Genomic DNA, 7,341 nt, shown 5'->3' on the forward strand with positions numbered 1-7,341 from the left:
GTGTGTGTGTGTGTGCATGTATACACTTTGTAACTGTAATTGGAAACATTCAGTCATCCATGCAGTGGTTGTGTGCTGCACAAACAAAAATTCTGACATACGCGCGCAGACAACTCATTTGACAGCAACTTAATGGAAATCGTGATCACATTTGTTTATACTCAGAAATAGATGCAATTATCACTTTAGCTATTGTGTGCTTTGGTGCTACCTGTCTTTGGCATTATTGAGGACTGACAGGGATTGTTATACACACTGGTGTGTGTTTGTCTTTTCTAGAGAAACAAAAGAAAACAAAATAACATTAGCATTTAAGTCGATAAGGTGTTATAGTCTGTCTCTGTTACATCGATTTCCTTGTTTCTTGTAAAATGGACCTCTAAGTTTACAACATTAAAGGTCTATTGCTAATCTACTGAAGCTGCCCTGTGAGGCTCAATACACAGAAGAAAACAATACTGTTGGAATATTATACAATTTAGCTATTCGTGGATCATTACTACCGATATAGGATGTGGCCCGAGGTCCATGTTCTACTTAAATTAAGCATTTATAATCTCAGATTCAGTTTGTCAGGCTCATCTTCATCTGTCTAAGCTGTCACAGCTTGTCAGCCAAGGTCTACTTAGACTTAGCTATGCTTTGGACTGGAAGTCAATTTTAGAATGTTAGCATGCTCACTGATCATAAAAACCCAGCTGAGTGTCTGTTTCCTAATCAAAACAGAGATGTTTTTTTATCATGCGTTGATATTTTTTCATATATTTCAAATATTTAAGGTGGTCTTTTAAAGATTCTGGATATACCTTGAGAAAAAACAATAGGCCTATGTGTTGTTAAATTAGTGGTTAGCACACTGACTTGAACGCTTATACATGAGAGGCACCAATTGGGGCTAGTATGTAGCTAGGTAGCTAGCTATGTAGATAGATGACCCTGCTATTCTTAATACTGCCTACAAAGCTTTGATTGGTCTAATTGTTTCTCCAACTGGTGAATTAGCTGTCAATGAGAACACCAGACCTATTTCAGTTGCTGAACAAAGACACATGGGCAGCAGCTCAGGGGTCTGGAACCAGCTAAGTATATCCAGTATAGTCTGATTCCTTAGTTTTTGAGATATCATTTTATGAACTGAAGTACTGGACACAAAGAATTTTCTCACCAAATTAGCACTCCGCCATTGGATCCATAAATATCTGGTCATGGCAATCTATCTATTAGTTGTCCAGATATTTAATTGAGAACAAAAGTGACAAACAGATGTTGTCACTTGCTGCTAGCATGGCAGTAATCAGATTAAAACATCCTTAATCAGTGTCTGATATCCACCCATGCCTTGAACTGAGCAACAAATTCGTTTGTATATCAAACTTTCAGTTACTTTTTAAATGAGCAATACATGGGTTAATGGATTATATTTATTTATTGACCCTTGCAAACTTTATCTGTAATCTGTGTTTGTAAAAGGGTTAGAAACAAGTGACTATGTAACCCCTGAAAAAGTGTTACGTCCTGGCCAAGACAGCAGCGCATAGATCATAAAACATACTTTAGATCACAAAACAATATTAAAATAGATAAAATATGGTGAGATAAGGCGAGTGTCAAAAATATATAAGGGTAATGTAAAATTGATCAAATGCCAGCAGTCAGTTGTTTCAAGGAATGTAGAATCAGAAATAGTTTAATATTCTATAATATATATATACATACAAGATACATAATAATATCATAATAACATTCTACCCAAATAACAAAGAATAGAAATATGTATCCACAATGTAAAGGAAGTTGTTTAACTTTCCACTTTTTAGTGTTATTGTGACCTATGAGCCAAAAAAGTTGCAAATGCTACAGCTATCACTGTAGCACAAACGTAAAACTCAATTTACCCACTCCTGTATTTATTATGTCCTACACATGCTTCTTGAATATGCAGTGATAACTTCAAGTAATTAAAAAAAAGAAATTAGGTCAAATAATACAAATTAAATAGATGATAAAGTTTGGGAGTGAGGTTGATTCTCATTTTCGAATATTTCATCATCTTCATATCATGAGTTGATTACATTTAATCGCAGGAGATAAAAACAGTGGGACTATGGTGACTGCTTTTCCTCTTCTTAATCAGACATTGTGTCCATCTGCTGCCAGGCAGTGTGTAACCAACCAGAGCGATTTTATGAGTCTCTAAATGGAGAACTACTTTGATTAATGACGAAGGCCCCCAGGTCTCCACGTGCTCTAATTAACTGACCTCAATAGGTTTTAAGACACACTCTGACTGCTGACACCCAGAACTCTCCTGAGATGAGGAATAAATTGGCATAATAAGCTGTTGTCAACATATTAAAATGTATATACGTTATTGGTTCAGATAATTATGTACGTTTGTTTCACTTTCAGTGAACTTTACAAGTCTGTTTAACCTTTAGCTGAAATATCCTGAAACCGAACCCCAGAATGTGTAGCAAGGACAAACACACACACACACAAACCAGAATTTAGAGGGGGAAATAACTCAAGCATGAAGGGAAGCTGTTATTGACCCTGTGTGTGTACGTGTGCGTGCCCTCTCGTGTGTGTTTCCACTAAATTAAGAACTTATTAGGACTTAAAAACCCTATCCCATTTCACGCGGGGAACCTCTGGGGGAAACGAGGATTACTCTTCAAAGCCTGCGGTTTGGCTCTTTTTATGTTGTAACACTTAATATTTTACGTCGATGTGATGGTTGGAGCATTTAGAGAGGTCATATGTCAAAGTTAGCTGTTAATACTGCATGCATGGTCCTCGCCAGTAGTTGTGTATTTGATACTGCTAACAAACAAGAAATAAATTACTTCCGATGAGCCAAGTTGGAAAATAGTTTTGATGTCTTAATTTCACCCCAAAACTCAGTTTGTTTTGGTATGCAGAACAACATTTGCCATTTTTCTGTTGTTGTTTGCTTTGAAATTAAGTCTTAAATTGTATAATTTGATGAACTGAGACTCAATTTTCCGAACAATAAACATACTACAAGTAATTAGAATTCAAGATTAGAATTGCACATTTTTTACTCTATGCTCTGCTTTATATTTTAATTACACTAAGTACTCAAGGCAATGTTAATGTTTAAACAACTAATACTGTGACAAAAGGTGATAATACATATAAACAAGCTTATTTAAGTTGGTATTTTAAAAGCATAAAATCAGATTAGCATCACAATTATTGTTTGTCATTGCTATATATGCAGCATTAAACTGGCATATAAAATGGTTTTTTTTCAAGGCAACAAACAAGTGCCCAACCAGGGTCCCAACCCTTCTTTCCCCATTATCCCTACAGTAAATACATCTTCGCATAAAGTGGCACAGAGTGGAAATGTAGCGCTGTTACAGTGTGGTGTGAAGCCACGGAGTCGGAAAAGGCCCATCATGACTTGAGGTCTATTACAAAAAAGACCACAATCATGATTAAAAAGAGTTTTAGTTGTTCTAGTCACTGCCAGTACTAAAAGTGTTTACACACATGCCTTAATTGGGCATCAGACTTTTGTAGACTGTAGTTAGAAAGTCATTTGACTACAAAGATTGCAGTCAAATAAATATACTGTAGAGACAACGAACATGAAAGTAATGCATGTGAAGTAAAAATAGAAATAAATAAATATGGGTAAATTAGCCGACTGGTGAAAGCTATGCTGATGAAAACAGATAATAATGTATGAATCATCATGTTTTGCTCTCTTGTCACATCATGTTTTATTCAATGGACTCTTTTATTATGAGCAAACCTCTGTGGAAATGTCTCTCCACCTCCTTCTATCTGTCATCATATTGCATTAGCTTTCTAAGCTAAATGCGCCGAGGGATCAGATATCTCACAGTGATGAGACAGAGATGGATTGTGAATCAAAAAGACAAGAGACAGATTGCTGGTGGAGACACTCCTCATGTTCCTCTTCACAGCTGCTGCCAACAGCGGGACAGTTCGCTCTCATTGTGTTATTTAGAGTCTCTGACACAACAAGGAAACTCTACCTGTCTCCGTTATGATGGATTAACTCATAAATGTTGTGGCTCTGTTTCAAAAAGGAGAACCTGTTTCGTGATTTTGTAAGGCTGTCACTTAACCTGCTCACTACTCATCCCTATTAAAACTGTCTCTGTGTGTGTCTTTGCATGTGTGGTGTGTGTGGTGAGGTTACAGGAATGGAACATTACAGAGACTGTTTTTCTACATATTTTAAAATGTGTTTCCTGCTGTTGTTTGTTTTCTTTCAGACACAAACAGTTTAGTCTTTCCCTCAAATTATGCAAATTCATCATTCAGTTTATTATTGTGGCTTGACATTTTTAAGTTTGCTCACTCTCTCAGTGTCATAGGAACTTTAGCTGGAGAGGGGAAAGCAGAAAAAAAGTATTTTATTACTTAATGTTCTGGAGCTCTTACTATGTCCAATACAAGTAGAGACGATCTGAATAGCTTCTGCTACAGCGGGACTTTTTTGTCCTCATGTGACGTCAAAGAGCTCTATGTTTTTCAAATGAACAACAGCTTGTAGAAGACTTTTACAAGACCGTCCCCAAGCCATTTGTGAGTTATTATATTTTTAGGTTTTCTTTTTCATTATTCATGAATTACTTCTTTATGTTGAAGTGATCATCCCATGAGAAACATCTGGGAATATTACTGAATAATAAATGAACAGATAAATTGGTAAGAAACTATACACTATACTGATGTGGGTCTCCTGCTCTATTTGAGGAGTGTCCTGAGATAACTTCCGTTATGATTTGGCACTATACAAATAAAATTGAATTGAATGTAATACTAATGTGCTCTGTCATAAGGACAACTGCAGAAAAACTTCAAGGTCCATCTACATGCTTTCACTGAGGCTTTTAACTGCATCTTACGATCTTCATCAACAGATGAAGTTTGCTTGTCGTCATGTGACCTAAGTGTGGAACTCTGGTCACATGATAACAGGTGATCCTGTGTTGGGGAGGAGGTCTCTGGCATTGTCCACCTTGATCTTTCTCCAGCCGACTCCTGGTCAGTGATTTTGTCCTCAGTTTCAGTCTGGTGTTCACAGACTTTTCTTTTACTTTTTCACCTGGTATTCATTTACTTTTTGTCAATCTATTTTTCAAGATAAAGCCTGAACTTACACAACCTACACTCACTCAAATCAGTGTCTGGCCATCATGTCATTGTTTCATAGACTGTACCACCCTATCAGATCAGGGCTCAGGCACTTTTATCAATACTGTTACGTTCCAAATATGTTCATTTAATTTCAAACTGGATGTTCTTCAACCCTCTCAATATAAAAATAATAATAAGAAGAAGAAGAACTTTATTAATCCCTCTGCTACTACCACAAAGGCAGAAGCTGAATGTTTCCATTACTTTTTTAGCCAGTTTGACTCTCAATCATCTAAAATGACTATATAAAATAAATATATATCTCTGCAGTCTATTTAATGATAAGGGCATCTGGTAGTTTCTTTGTTATTATTGTGATAATAAATACATATATAAGATCAACCTCAATCTTTTTTTTTTCTTTTTCTGGCAAATCATAATTTCTGTATCCATAATCTCTCCACATACATCCTGGTAACTGAATAGGGAACACTTATTTAGATATTTCTATTATTATGTCCACCAAACCTTTGGTATTTAGAATAAAATTATTAGATTAATTAGAAATTAATAAATTATCTTGTGCAAGAGCTCCCCCTTGTGACAAGATCAGATTCTCACAACAACATGTTCTTAGTACTCGCAGGACATTCAAGTTAGATAAGTGAACATTTCTGTTTGCATTGTTTGCATTGCATTGACAGAATATGCCAAATAAACATTTTGAAACATTCATTGTGTCATCCCATTCACATAATAATACACACTTTGGAAACTGAAGGTGGATGATGATCATTCAAGTAAGTGTTTTGGTGGAAACTGGTGTATACAAGTCCTAAGCCCTAAACTCGTCCTATAAAGATTTTATAAAATGTATATGTGCTGCTAGAATGCAGTTTAAATATATACTTTAAACGCCAACAGAGTAATACATGCATGTTTAGATTAGTTGAATACAAAAAATCAAAGCTGCAAAAAATCCATACTGAATTATATACTACATAGAGTTTGGTGATAAAATTTCTGTTTCAGAACACTCATATATATGTACTGGTGTCCTACAGTACAATCTGCAGAACAGCTACTTAGATTTTCTTTCCTTCTCCTTTATCTCTATTAGGTTTCCTGTACTCTCTCTATGGGCAACTTGATCTGCTCTTCTTCACCTATCAATATCATCCCCATCTAAAAATGGGTCAAATGTAATTAAGTAGTCACAATATAAGTTTTAAAACGACATTACATCTTCTCTATCAAAGTAATTAAGGCCTGCGGAGCAGACAAGTCAAACATTGCTAAGGAAACTGAACTGGTGTAACCTTTAAGTAAAATGCATAATATATGTGTTTTAAATATTTTAAAGATACACCAAGATAAATGGTTTCCCCATTGTGTTAAAGTTTTTGCAGTAGATAATGATTGTCAGGCATATAAGCAATACTGTATAACACAGTCTTAATGGTGAATGGTTAATGGTGAATATCTGTACCTTAACATAAAGTGTTACAGATATTACAATTCATTCTGAGGGGGACTGAATGTGTGTATCACATTTCTATCCATCCAGACACAGGCATCAAGGCACAGATGTCACTGCAGAAGCAGCCCACACAGATGCCTGCTCAAGATATTATTAAACAGTTTATCATCCTTTGTCAGAGTTATCTGTAGACATTGTCACACTGCCCAGAGACCCCTGTGGAGAAGCTAAATGTGAACAATGGATGAATGGTTGTGTGAGTGCGTTTCTTGATCCCTGAGTCCTTTGCATCATAAAAAGCCCCAAATCTTTGATTCCTGAATAAATATAACCAGCCAGCAGATGTCACTGTGCTTCCTCTGAAGGTAATGAGGGACAAAAGAGTTCTTCACCGTCACCAGTCACAAAGACTTTATTTATGAAACAGAACAGTTATAATGAGGACTGGATGTAACTTCCAATTAACAATTAATGATTACAATTTTTATTTTTTCTTTACAAACACTGAATTCATTAGCCTCAGTCAGCAGACCTACTTGTTTTGTCTTTGTTTTGGGGTATTTTTTATTATCTTGTCTGAGAGTAGACGGAGGAGATAAACCAAGTTGAGGATTCATTAACTGTAATTTAGTCACATTTCGGAAAATGTTTTTTCAGCATGACTTTGGTTCTTCAGCTTTACATCACACAGAATTGTAGTGCTTTGAATATAAATGTTG

This window comes from Morone saxatilis, unplaced genomic scaffold, assembly GCF_004916995.1.
Source record: "Morone saxatilis isolate NCDOM2014 unplaced genomic scaffold, NCSU_SB_2.0 Contig20, whole genome shotgun sequence".
NCBI lineage: Eukaryota > Metazoa > Chordata > Actinopteri > Moronidae > Morone > Morone saxatilis.